This window comes from Mirounga leonina, unplaced genomic scaffold (genome assembly GCF_011800145.1).
Source record: "Mirounga leonina isolate KUSES-001 unplaced genomic scaffold, KU_Mleo_1.0 Mir_357, whole genome shotgun sequence".
NCBI lineage: Eukaryota > Metazoa > Chordata > Mammalia > Carnivora > Phocidae > Mirounga > Mirounga leonina.
In genome coordinates, this window is record NW_023270702.1 from 9,651,796 (window position 1) to 9,667,022 (window position 15,227).

Genomic DNA, 15,227 nt, shown 5'->3' on the forward strand with positions numbered 1-15,227 from the left:
ACTTTAAGTAGGGAATTTAAGATATATTTAATGCCGTAGCATTATTTTAGCGATGTGTGCTTTTCCCCATCTTTTGTGTGTAACCATTAAATTTTATAAGCAAGTTCTTGCATTTCATGTATGATATCAGAAATTTGTTCTCCTGTTTGGGTAATATCGAGGTTGTCTACAAGGACCTGTAAAATAGGATTTGGTTGGGGATAATCCACTGTAATCCCAATACAGAAATCAAGGGGGGAGAATGGTCAAAGCAATAAATTATTCTTTCATTCATTCTTGTTACCACCAATTTTTTTTTTTCAAATCCCCTGATTAAGGTCACTGACCCCACCTCCCCATTCAAATATTGTCTTTTAACTAATACAGGGAAATATCAGGTAAACAAATTAGGTCAACGATTTTGATTTGGTTCTAGAATTATAGAAGTTACTTAACAATTGTTACATAGTAGGATTGTAAATATGGCATGAACCAATAGCTGTCAATTTCCAGTTATATATTGTATGAGAGGTGGAAAGGTTTAGAATATGGCTCAATATTCCAACCTTACAATCCTCAGTAATGAAGTGGGTAATGTTTTACTTTCCTCATTTCAGTGCATGATAAATTTAATGTTTTCAAAAGTGAATATTTAGGGGCATAATACAAACTGTGCTGTATCGTTGCATTTTGTACACATCCTCTGTAAAGAGTAGAATGGTTATCCAGTATTAGCGCAGCTAGTTTTAATTCCAAAGTCTACCAAGTTTCCAAAAAGTGTTAATGTATTGCATATGGCATATGGTATCTTTCTAAGTGCTCAAAAAGTTTCAGAAACAATGCTAGAGAACTCAGTGCTTCCACCAGAATGCAGTGTTTTTAGTGATAAGAATGTCAATCCATCCATTTTATGGATTAAAACTGAACCTGTGCTTTGTGTTTAACACACTGGAAGTTATGGAGCCTTCCCATTTTATAGTTACTGCAGATTAGATGAATAAATTAAAATTTCCTTCCGATCTTCTATAAACACCTTGTTTCCCTGTTTTTTGTGGACGTAGCCACACTTCTGGGGATGAGCTTATTGTGTCCTGACTTTATCTTCCAGGTGGTTTTATGACGATGAAGAGGTATTTACAGTGCTGCGGACCCCGTGCAGGTCACTGAATGGGAGACACTTCATTTAGCATATTTGTACTCTCTAGAGAGACTCTTTAGGAATCCTGAAGTTCCCGGATTCAGTCAAATTTCAATGTCATCATACTTAATATATTTATTTTCTCTCCTGGAAATAAATGTTTTCAAATTTTACATAACCTCAAATTCCAAAAACGCAAGGCGCAAAATCTCAATTTCATGAAAAAAGTATTATTTCTTAGCATCGTGCATTCTTGGATTAGAGAATACTTTGATATGTCGTTAGCAGTGCTTTGACTCGTTTAAAAATGCAGTTACTTAATAATATGAATTTTTATTGCTGACAATAAAAAGTGGCTATGCAATATAATATTTGTTTCTGATCCAATATACAAAACGAAAGCTTTGCTTATTTATTTGATTGAAATGCAAAAGTGCAAGTGCATTCAGGCTTGTGTTGTATAGAACAGAACTTCTTTTATCAGTCACTTTCATAACCTTTAAAGAGCCTTAAATAGTACATATGAAAAACACATTCATATCAGGTTCCCCTTGGGGATTTTTTCTTTGGTTTAAGAAAATTTTATTAAAAATCGGCATTGCAAATAACATTTTTCATAACTATATGTAGACCTGTTAAAATTTTTATTAAAACTGGAGTTCGGCCTGTTCTTTTTCATCATTCTATCAGATATTAAACTCCTGCAGCAGCTGTAGGAAATAGAGAAAGGGATTTTCAAAGGGATTTGAGTCTCCCTGTCTCTGTGCCTGTAGTGATCATATTATCATAACTATCACACATAACAAAGCTCTAAATCTGTAATTCAGATAAAGTAGTCAGGACTCTGAAATACAAAAATCCAAACATATGCCGTAACATTTTTTTTGCATTGCTGGCTCCTTTAACATGGATTTTGTAAACTTGGAGAGGCATTCAAGAGATTTTGTGTACGAGCACAAACTAAACAACATTGTTAGCGGTATGTTTGACAGAGATTTAATTAAAGGTATTTTCATACATCCAAGCAGTGCCATTAAAAGACCATGCCTGCATGCTCTAGCAAATTATGATCAAACCTCTGAAGGTTAATAAGAATGAAACTGGAAACTTCTATTGCAGCCAGGTCTATACGAATCTATGGCTAACTCTTCAACAGGGTCTGAGCTCTCAAGAGAGCAACATTCCTTAAATGCAGTGTTAAAAAATGGTAAGTGTGACCACATAATTCTTTTATGAATTAAGTTAAAAATGAGGGTAATAAAATTGTGAATGGGCTGACAGAGAAATGAAAATTATACAAAAAAGAATTATACATGTTTTTCCTTCACATTTACAGGGCGAATTTATAACAATGTCTACATGAAAAGAAGATTTGCGCTGTGGAAAGTTAGTAAAACTCTCATCAGAATTTCCAACCGGTTTGTAAATGAGCAGCCGTATGTATATATTTATTGTAACAGTGCCTTCTGCTGGTCACACCTTATTTATGATGTAAGCGAATATATGGAATAGTAATGAAAACTTGCATTTATCCTAAATTATTCTTGGGTATATTTATTGCCTTGGCAAAAGTATTTCTGTGAATTGCAATTTATATGCATACAAAATATAGTGTCTTGGAGATGAACACATTTTGTTTCTGTTATACTTTAGCAATAATTGGACCTTTTGACTAGTTTCTCCTAAGGAGAAAAGTATTTCCTAAATAATACAACTTGAAATGTGAACTATTTCCACCCGTTTACTCTTACCGTCTTTCTGATTTTGAGATCTATCTTGGACTTACTGGCATTTTTCTTTTTAATCATACTGTGTCTTATTAAAACTGGTAGAATCCTTATATATTATCAATATCTATAAAATTTGTGAATCATGACAATTATTTGTAAATTGAGAAATGCAGCAAAATTTAAACTATAATTGAAGTGGCTCAAAGTATTTAACAATATTTAGTGAAAAATATGTAGGATTCTTCTAAATATGAAGTCATAACAAAGAATGGTTGGTTTTTAATTTGCTTGTAAAGAGAATCAAAGAATCAAGAAGAAGCATGTATAATGATGAAGAAAAATTGTCTTTTTAAGAAAAATACATCCAGTGTGGCATTGTGTTCAATTCATTGTTAGTTTGCAATAAAGATGCCAATAAAATCTATTTATGAACCATTTATTTCAGTTTTAATTTTAAATAATATTTAACAAAGAATGTACATAAATGATTATAGAATAATCATTTTTGTACCAAAAAGAAACGCTCCAATTAATTTCACATAGGTATAATTTATACTGAATAGGATATCTTGCTGAAATTACATTTTAAAGAAATTCCGACCAGGGACATTTGACTATCTGTCACCAAATTAAAATCTATGCTGTGGGGAAAATATTTTACTTTGCTTTTTCAAGTCATTAAATTCTGCCTTTATTGCCTGAAGCAACATTTTAAGAAGCTTTATTACACATAAATTAAAATTCTGAGCATATGATAAAATTCACTTTATTTCATTAGAAAGAATTACTTCAATAGGGACAATTCTGCTTATGTTTGAAATAATGTAAAGTAGAAGGAATCTGCATCATTTCCTGTATCACAAGCATTGCATGTGAGTGCTATCTCAACTCAGTGGGAGGGACTTCCTGAGGGATGTATCCCAACAGGAGCGAATTGTTAAGGATGTTCAATTTAGAATTCAGAATAACTCACGGGACCATACCATGTAATGGAGAAAACACCGTAATTTTATTTCCCCCAAAATGATTTATTTCAAATAATTGTCTTCTCTAGAAGTGAATTGCCATCATTTTAATTATTTCTTAACACACATGGAAGAAAAGTAAGCATTAGAAACACAATGTACAATATATTTAGCATTGAGTACCAGTGAGATTTCAATCAAAGCTGAGTTTTTTAAACCGGCAAAAGAGGGCCGATTAGCTCAGTCGGTAGAGCATGAGATTCTTATATGAGGGAGAGAGCTAGAAAGAGAGTTGTTAAAGATGAAAGGGCTCTGTTTCAGGTTCATAGACCAACATCTTCCTCCTTTCACCTGTGAACAAATGCCTAATTTGTTTATAAGGATGGCTTTCGTTTTGTTTACCGTGTGCCTTCCATAACAAGAGTAGAGATGTCCCTTGTAAAATTTTGTTTTTTGGAATGAAATACAGTATATATGTACCTTCACAAGCAAGTGTCTAGTTGCTATTTATCCATGGGTGACTATTTCCATATTATATGTGCACATTTACACTTGCACAGATGTACCCATGAATAATGAACTGTGGAAATGTGTGCACAAGGACATGGAAAGAGACAATACCTGACAGTGGGCAGTTAATGCACTTTCATTTCCATGAGTTAGGGATAATTGCATAATTCATGAATGGCAGAGAAAAGTCACAAGTGTGAATTGCATATGGGCAACTTAATATATGTTTAATGGTGTCCCTATCATGCTAGTTAAAGGATGCATTTAAACTTCCATCAACTGTAGTTTGGAATTAAACCATTTTAATTGGCATATTGATAGGAATAAAAAATTGGCTCACCATAATGTAATTCTTGCCTAATAAGGATAGAATATTTATAATCAGTGTATTCTGTTTTTGCCTAATATGCCAGCACACTGGGTTTTCGTATCTTTGTGCTAACTATGATTTATTCATATTTTACTTTATGCAAGGCATTAATATAAACAAAATTGTGTTCTCTTTTTTTTTTTTTGAAATTTCTTTGTGCCATCACTTAAGCTGTTAAATTCACTGAAGACATTCAGATCGTATTTACACCATGCTTAACATAGACATTGTAATGATGGTGTGTATTCCGTCTTTAGCCAGAACTTCAGGCATTTCACTATTTTTTTTTTGAAATGTATAATAAATATAATTCCCTATGCTTTTTTTTTCTTGGTTGCTAGATTTAATCCATAGTACTCAGTAATTAAATATTCATTGAGAAATACTTACTGGTATTATTTAAGTAGTACAGACAGATGAAATAGTTAAAGATGCTTCCATGAGAAGAGCAATGGATAGCAATTTTAAAAGATTTCGAATACAAACTGCTATCAGGTCCACTAATAATACTATGAGGAACTTGTATATTTATATACTTCTACACACTGTATATGAATACAAAATCCATAAGCCTGTGGGCAGACCTAAAATTATCCCTGAGAGTTATAAATTTTCATCATCACTCTGAGAAGTTGAATTTAACCTTATGCTTTATAACGAAACCCCAATATGCCAGGACATTTCAATACACTGCTCCATTCTATCCTTGTCTGGGCAACTTCATAAACACCAATTTGTAGTTGTTCCCATCAGGGCCCTGGGCTCCTGCTGCACCCTGGGGGTCACCATATACCTGGGAGGAAGCAAAAACACTGAGTCTGATGCCTCCCGCACAAAAGCAACCACTGGATATTGGTTTCCTGAGATCCGTGCTACTTAATGAAATGATACATCTCCTCCTGTAGGGAAAAAGAAAGTACTTGAGATTCAACTCTATATTAATTTACATACATAATTTTAAAATGTACTAGTTTTATTACATGAATGTACTACATTTTATTCTCACAGGAAGAATAACATTTTTTAGTCTAAGAACACAATACGGTGCCATTCATGAAACACAGCACGGAATTTCTGTCTCCATCATTAAAATGCCTACAATTTGTCAACGTTGTAAAGCAGACTTTTCCTCTTCTATTAACTGGAGCAGACTAACTGTACATTTTCAGGGTAGTTATTGGAGATTCCATAGTCAATGTTATTATAATCATTCCTGGGCATCAGACAGGTATTTAACGGTTTGGTTCAGGCTGTCTAGGACAACAGAAATGTTGCTAGGCTGCATCTCCAAGCCACTGGGATGAAATCAGTTGTGACAAAGCAGTGAAGATTAAATTTGTAACAGATACAACACCTTTGAAGTACTAGCTTATGATTTCACAGTGGCATTATAAGTCTTACTGCAGTATTTAAGCAGTTAGAAAGAATGCTGGTTATTAGCAGTTGAATTTCGTAAAATAGGATTTTATCGTCTTTAAATAGCCATGGCAGCAGTTTGTATTATCCTAGTACAACATTTTTATAGCCATGTATTAGAGTTGGTGAGTATTTTTTCACGCTCCTCTTTTCCCAGGTAAATTCTTTTATCTATTCGACCTTATGTTATGTAACTACAGAAATACACATGTATGTCTAAATACGAGCGTGGATAATACACAAAATTTAACTATATATACATATACAATTTATTTTAAAATTCGTAGTATTTTATAGAAGAGCGAAGGAAGAAACTCTGCTTTATTTCTCCCAAATGACATTTCAAACGGTGAGATATCAAAGTAGTTCGGACCTCACAGAATAGTATGGATAAAGTAACTGAAAATATCTAATACCATAAAGCTGAACTGTTCCCTTAATAATCTTGAAAGTACAGCCTTAGCAATACATAAAGCAATTATGCTGTGTTACTAAATCTGATCACATTGAAATTTCCTGTCTTATCGTATGTCAGAAAGAGTCTGGTTCCTAAAAATAATGTCTAGAAATTTTGAGGTATGCAATAAACCACTTCTTGATGGGGGAATGTGATCTCCGCAGATGTTTTATTAGGGAAGCATCTAAGGTTCAGGCATACAAATTTGAATACCAAAATTTTATGTCAGTTACTTAGTATTAAACTGGTGTAATGCCACTTTGTTTTAATGGCTACGTAGACTTTAATGGGTTAACTTTGTATGAGGGTCAGGTTTTATATGTTTATATTTTCTTAGCCTTGGTCAGGAGAAGTGGTTTTGCTTGCCCTTGTGTGGTGCCGGAGTGGTAGGGTTTCACTCCGTTTGAAAACCTAGCACATCCCAAGAGGTTACCTTGGTGTAGATTTCTTTCTTTCTGTATTAAATCGCTCATTGTCGCAAAGTGACTGGTGCTGCTGGGCTTTGAAAAGAACTTCTAAGAGGTTAAAAAAAGCTTCTGTATGAAAGGATTTTTTACTTCTGCAGACAGAATACAGTTTGCAGCTGTTTGACTTGCGACAGTGATACGGATCTGATTGTATACAGTGTAGCAGGGGCCGTGGATGCAGCTGGAATGGAGGTTATAAATTTTAAAAGCGATGCAGATTTTTGCCATTAATTGGCTGCTAATAAAAGCAAACTCGATGGCTTCTAACTGTGGGAGCCTGTGGCTCTGTATCTGATATCAGGAATTCATACACATTACACAGTTTTAGTGATTCAGACCACGACTAATTGAAATATGAGGCATACTGATCAAATTTAGCATTACCAGCATGCACTATGGTTTGGGACTGTATGGCGACAAGGTAGCGTTTATTACTTATTCTCCATAACACTGCTTGATTGAAATATCTAGCTATGTTGTCAGCAGAGGCCCAGCTGGGCTTTAGTACAGCTAATTAAGTCATTAAAAGAGAGGTCAAGCAATCTAATTCTTGCATACTAAAGTACAAAAAAGTCTTTTATTATATTTTTTTAATAAGTTAAGATTTGAATTTTTAAAGAAATTTCTTTTTAATAATAAATGCATTTGCTGGTTTATTTATTAAAGTCTTAATTCAAATATATAGAGGTAAGACATTATGAACTTGTCAATACACAATTTCCAACGCAGTTTTATATGGTTATGTTCTTTAGTAAGTACATTGTGTAGGTGATTTTTGAAAGTTCAATAAATTAAATATTTATTTAAGGGGTATAGCTTCTGATACTTTTCAACTGATTATTTCAGTACGGTGGTCTCTTTCAGGGAAAATTTTAAAAAGATATACGTTATTGCATACGTTATGCATCCTGTAAGTCAAAAGCAAATATATTCTATGACATTCTTTGTTTTGAGGGCTTTTTGGGTAAAGGTGTGAGGTTCTAACCGTTCATTCCTTTGTAATTTATCAAGTGCCTCTTGAAATGCTTTTCTCTATTTGAGAGAGCATGTGAGATGGTTTGTGTCAAATGAGTCAGTGGGAATGGAAACATTAATTTGAGTGAACATGTATTAACATTGCTCAATTTTTTTTTAGTTGTGGGGATTACTGACATATTGCCCAGAACATTACTTATTTCAAAGTGTATGAATGGTATAATGATAATCTAATATAATAGTTTAAAGATGACTATTTTGCTTTCCTTTATTGTTTTAATATGTATGGACAGTCCAATTTACATTTCCTCATGATAAGCTCCTCAGGTAAACAATGAACACAGTAGGTGTTCTAGAAATAATTAACCAACAAATGAATGAACATCTTCGATGTACTGTATCAATTTCCTTAATAGTTTGGAGAACAGTTTCTAACTTTTGTGTCTTTTTTCCCCTTTCACATTAACTCTCAATTAATCATCGTTTCCAAAGCTAGAATAGAAACTAGAGCTTAAAGCTCAAATTTGTTCATTTTATCACTATCTAGAAATGGATCTTGGAAAATGTTTGGGGGAAGAAAAATATTTAAATTGCACGTTGAATTAAATTAGCAATGAAATTAATTTCTGTTATAATTTTGGATCCTTATTCGGTATACATCACGAATAACTAGTAGAATCGGTCTTCTTAGAGTACTGTATTATTATGAAAATTCAAAAATCAAGTGAGTAATAAGAGGAGAGTGTTTGGAGAAGCTTTAGAAAGTATGGGCGAACTGATACAAAATAGTTCAAATTACAAGTGCTGTCTTAGTTAGAAATGGTTTGAAATATCAAATGAGGTCTGCTTTGGAAAAATCCTAGAAAAGAACTATAGAGAGATGTAAGACTTCTTCTAGTTTTCATATCTGTCGAGGATCTGCTTTCAGCATGAGATTGACATGGGACAACTGTTACTAATTTTTACACTTTTATTAGAGCAGAGCATGCAGCTCTAAATAAGCTACTGCTATTTTGGCAGGAACTGTACATTTTTAAGTAAAATCTGCGCAGACATCAAATAGTTTTATGATAATGGCTTTCCAGAGGTTGAGGAACTTTGCACTATGTAAATATAGCTAGTTGTTCTGTAGCTGTTATTGCTTCAAGGCTTTTGGAAACAAAATTGATATATAATAAATTGTAATTTTTTTTTTTTTAATGAGGGCCAAGATGCAGCTCCCCTTGCTAATGTATTTAATTCTTTTGGAGAGTCATTGTTATTTCAGACCTTCTGGAGAGCCTCATGCAATATAATAGAGAGTGGATGCCGGTGCACCTGCTGTGGGACGTAGAGCACAGGAAGTACGTATTCACAAATCAAGTCATGAAAACAGTCCTTTCCCCTGATCACTGTATAAGTTCTGTGGCGACCACATTAACAACTAGTTTGGGTCTATTTCATTACTGCTTATTCAGTCCATATCCCAGCACTTTTTTTTTTTTTTTCTAGAGAAGAATCAAATCATGTCCTACTCAGAATCATACTAACAAACACAGGAGTAGTTTATTGTGGTTCAAAGTTCATATCAGAGATTTATTCTTTGTACCAAAAAATAGTATTGTGACCTCTTGTCAAAGGAACTTTCTTCAGAGTAGGTTTTGTGAGTAATGATAAATCTCACATGAGTCATTTGAGAGACACATTTTAATTAGACATATGATAATTATTAGACCAAAGAATGATCATATTCTTTGCAGGGTAACCCTCAGTGTGCTCAGTTAAAAGGAGTCCCTCCCTGCCATCAGATTGACAGACAAATTCCTTGTCAGCTCTTCCAGACGGACTCCCTCTTTGGTGTCCCCGGACCTCCTGCCCGTCTCTCAGGCTACCGCTCCCCGGCAATCCTAGATGAGGCTTTGTACCAGTCAAGGACCTATTACCAGTCTTCATGGATGAATTAGAACACACACGAAAAGTTCACCTGCCCTCAAAGACATGTTCAAAAGCATTATTGCTAACATTGTTCCAAACTGGATCCAAATAACAAGTAAATGTTTTTTAGAAATTTCCTTTCCTCCCAGGGGGGCTGGGGGGGAACATATATATAATATATATAGATATATATAGATATATATATACAATATATATATTGTTTACAGTTTCTCTTCAAAACTAAAAATTATACTATTTTTGTTAGTTATATACTTAAAAGTAGTATCTCATTTTCCAGGACTCTGAAAATTTACAATTTCCTAGCATACATTGATTATAAGGCCAAGACTTCGGAATAGGACTGAAGACCAAAAGTCTGGTCTCAAAGGAATTCTAGCTCAATTTTAAAATTAGAAGTTATGGAAGGTTTTGGGTAAGCTCGAGAATCTCTGGGCACCTGTCCAAAATGAACCTCTAAGTCTTTTGAAGTCTACCCATCACTAATATACACAGTACAGTCTAATCCAGCTGTCTGCCCCTTTTCCTGTTTCCCTTTCTCTTTCTTCAGTCTGTCGTGAGGTACCAGCAGCGACATACTGTGGGAGAGGTTTGGTAAAGTGAATATTGCCTCTTGGAAATATTCCCATACAGCGTATCTAGGGTTTTGTTTGGGAGAGGTGTTGGGGGGGAGAACAGGTAACACTTTGGTCATTTGTCTTTCTGACTGACATACGTTTACACTGCAATAATCCCTACCCAACTTTCAAATTACAAAAACTATTTTAGCTAATCACAATCATATCTTTGCAAGATTCGTTGTCTGTTTCAACAAAAGATTATACAATTTTAAAGAGCAGTACAGATTTACAGATGAAAGTAAATACAATTTTTAAAAATCGTATTAATTAACACCTTTTATTACCATAAGCATTTATATTATACACTATTCAAATTTTTGCATGGCTCAGATCAGTGGAAGTTTAAATTTGTTAGCATTTTACAGCTGATGGTTTGGCTAGTGACCTTACTATTTTAATATACATTTATTTCAAATTCTTTTTCTTTAAAATAATTTTTGGCCAAGGATGGGTTTTGGCTAAAGATAGAAAAATTGATAACAAAGTAAAATCTGAGCATAGTTTTGAAGAAATCTTTGTGATATATGCATTAAAAAATCCAGATTGTGGTTAGAAGATATTTCAACCAACCAAAATACTGAAAATAGTGTGTCCTTTGAGAAGCTCTCCTTTCTTGGTCATTTTATCATGTTCATAATTGGATATTCATTTTTTTTGAGGGACCCATTCTATTGAACTGTTTCTGAAACGGAAATTCTTTAAATATTTCTATGCATATCTTCCAAAAACAGTAGCAGAGTCAATTTAAAGAATTTTATGTTGTTATCACAGAACCCACACAAGTTAACTAAAAACACAGGGTGAGAGCTGGGAAGCCAGTTTCATCACTGCTCTGACCTGTGTAATAAAGCCCCATATTATGTAAATAAAAGACTGATGAGTTTGAGGGAAGAATGAGCATGACTGGAGGAAAGACTGCAAGTTCAGATAAAGTAAATATCGGAGGCTTTTCTTTTGTCTTTATTCACCATGTCTTTCTTCTTGTTTTTCTCTTCCTCTCTTGGATCCAAATCCGCAAAGCATTGAGCCAGTCTTCTGTGCAGATCACCATCTCAAGGACTGTGAAGTGTTATTGATGGAAAAAGGGAGATTCACAATTTTAAAAAATACGTAAATGAACAAACCAATCACACACACACACACACACACATAAGCTCCATTTAGAAATCTGGGTTCTTGGGGCGTCTGGGTGGCTTAGTCCTTAAGCGTCTGCCTTCGGCACAGGTCATGGTCTCAGGGTCCTGGGATCGAGCCCCGTGTCGGGCTCCCTGCTCCGCAGGAAGCCTGTTTCCCTCTCTCCCACTCCCCCTGCTTGTGTTCCTTCTCTCACTGTCTCTCTCTGTCAATTAAATAAATAAATAAAATCTGGGTTCTTATCCCAGCCTTCCTCTGTGATATTGGGCAGGTTACTAAACATTTCTAATATATGTATTTTTCATCTCTAAGATAGAATAGTGACCTAATTACCTTTTGGGTTTTTGGGGAAAATGAGATGGGGAAATGTCTGTTAAAGAACTCTGAAGATTCAAGTACATTCAAAATTTCAACAGAGGCTTGTGGGACGCTTACAAGCTGATCCTAAAATTCATATGGAAAGAAAAAACAAAGAATAACCAAAATACTTTCTGAAGATTAAGAATAAGGAAGTATTGGTACCATTAGGCCATAGTGATCAAGATGAAGTGTTACTGAGATGGGGCTAGACAAGCAGACAAGAATGGAGAGACCCCTTCATTAGTGAAGACCTGGTATTGAACGGAGACTTCCTCATGAGACTGTGGGGAGATGATATATTACTCAAAAATGGTACCAGGATAAGTGGTTTAGCTACATAGAAAAAAAAAAGCAACATAAAATTCTAGAAGAATTAAATATCTTAATGTGAAAGCAAAAGTTTAAATCTTTTAGAAGAAAATATCAGGGAAAATATAATATCAGGGCAGAAGAGCATTTCTTAAGCCCCAAAGAACACAAATCATAAAGAAAAAGATTGGGGTATTTTGATTATATGAATATAATAATAATTCCTGTATATCAAAACGTTCTATAAAAATAGGAAAAGGTAAGTTAAAAAGGGAGAAGATATATGTGATGTATATAAGTGATAAAGAATAATATAATAATATATAATTTCTACAAATCAAGAAGAAAAAAAACACACAACCCAAGAGAAAAATAGGCAAAGAATATGGACTTTTCAGAAGAGGCAAACTAATAGAACAAATGACAGACAAAAAGATGCTTAGAACCATGAAATGTAGACTATAATAATGATAAGTTATTATTAACATCTATCAGGTTGGCAGAGATTAAAAGTCTGGAAACTATTGAGTGTTGAGAAGGATGTGAGAAGTGGGAACTTTTATGTACTGCTTGCATGAATATAATTTAAAACAATAACCTTACAGCATATTTGGCACTAGTCAATTGGAGAATGCACATACTTTCAGGAAAGTTTACTAAAAGGAGACAGTGATACAAGAACAAAGAAATACTCTGTCTCTTGCATACAAGACAATGCATGAAGATGTCTATCCTGGCACTCTTTACAGTGGGATAAAAATGGAACAACTTAAATTGCCATCAGTGACCATTGGCTAAATAAAATGTATAATCATTCAATAGAATACTATAAATCAGTTCAGATAAGTAGGTGTGTATCAACAGGGATAAAACTCAAAAGCCTAATAACAAATGGAAATATAGGTTGAAAAATCATATGGAGCATGATATCATTTTCTGCAATTTGAAAAAAAAAACTAAAACATTGTATAGTGCTTAAGGACAACTATGTGTGTAGTAAAAAATATGAATTGAAATATATACACCAGGGGCACCTGGGTGGCTCAGTTGTTAAGCGTCTGCCTTCGGCTCAGGTCATGATCCCAGGGTCCTGGGATCGAGCCCCGCATCAGGCTCCCTGCTCGGCAGGAAGCCTGCTTCTCCCTCTCCTGCTCCCCCTGCTTGTGTTCCCTCTCTCGCTGTGTCTCTCTCTGTCAAGTAAATAAATAAAATCTTTATAAAAAAATTAAAAAAGAAATATATACACCAACTTCAATATATTTATTAACTCTGTAAAGGGAGCACAGGGGTGGGGGGAAATACAATCTGGGCTATGTTCAAAGGGGCTTCAACTTTATTTGTAATATTTTCTCTTTTAAATAATGCAAATATAACCACATGTTAAGCATCCTTTTCACTCATATTCCATACATTTTTCTGTTTCATTGAAATATTTAAATTTTGAGGCAACTGCTAGACATTGCCCATGTTTATTAAAAATAATTACTAAAAATTAAATTAAATTAAATTGTTATCAAATGAATGCTACGAAGAAGTTGGGACTATTACAACTCAGCAGCTTAGAGAAAGAACCATGCAGAGGTGGAATCGACCTCGAAGGAGGAGACTCTGGCTGGCTGGAGGTGTTGTCTCTGAGGGGAAGGAGGAGGCTGAATGGGAGTGTGACAAGACTATAAACCAGAGACCTCTTCTGTTACTGGGGTAAGTAGCCACTGCCAGGTTGAAGAAGCCTCGCTGAGGTCATGCTAGAGAAACAGGATGGACCAAGTCCCTTCTTCCTCTTCCAGCCTCCCAGTCTCCTTCTGGTCCCCCACAATGTCAGAATTAAACAGGGAGGAGATGGACAAATTGAAATGTCATTTTCCGAGTCCAGCACCAGAATCACAAACCAGAGCATAGAAGGGTGGTCTTAAAACTGAGAGACAGGGACCAACCATGTGTATGGTTGGTCCTTAACCATATCACAGAACACCTACTTCCTGTCTTCCTCTCAAACTCCAGGATATCACTTTATAATGATAAAAGTAGGGGCCACTTAGTTCTTCCATGGTCCATCTTATATAAGCCCTGCAAAAATTCAGAATTATTCTAGCTTCCTCCTGCTGCTTCCTTGCAGGCATTCCCAACGCAAATCCTCATGTAAACCCACCTCCATTAATAAGCCCTCTATTTCCCCTGGTTTGGGTCTTCCACAGATTTCATTCCCACTCGAAAAACTTTGACAAATGACTCAACCTTTCTCTGTACTTGAACTCTTGCCATAATCTTGCAGGGTAACAGTGTTTATGTGAGAACCTGTGACAGACCCTCATTTCAGGGTTTTTCCATCTCCTGGATTTCTATACCTCCATTTTGACTTCACAAAAGCCACCCAGCTCCACCGTTCCACGTTAGATTTTGTGATTCCCTGAACATCCTCCCATGATCAAATATTCATCTCCAGTTCTTTATGTTTTTAGAATAAACACAGGACCATCTGTTTCTTCCAGGATCTTTCTTCCATTTTACTTGTTTTCTGACTTTGTGAAATCACTACTGTCTTCCTTTAACCCTTCAGTTTTCTCCTCGATTTTCCAGCGCCTCTCTGAGTTTTTCTCTTTATCCCACTTGCCTTTGACCCCAAGAACAACACTTTAACAATATTACTATAATTGGCTTTTACTGTCTCCCTCTAGCCTTATTCCCTCATTGTAGACACCTTGCAGACCACCAATCCAGGTTGGATACGGGGGTCCTGGTTCTTTACTCTTGTACGAGGAATGCTACTGGGGCCACTCCAGATTCTTGCCTCTTCAACCAAGGTTCTTGTAAGTGTAGTATGTTTTTGCCGCCTCCATGTCTTCACCTCTAACCCATAGCAGTCTG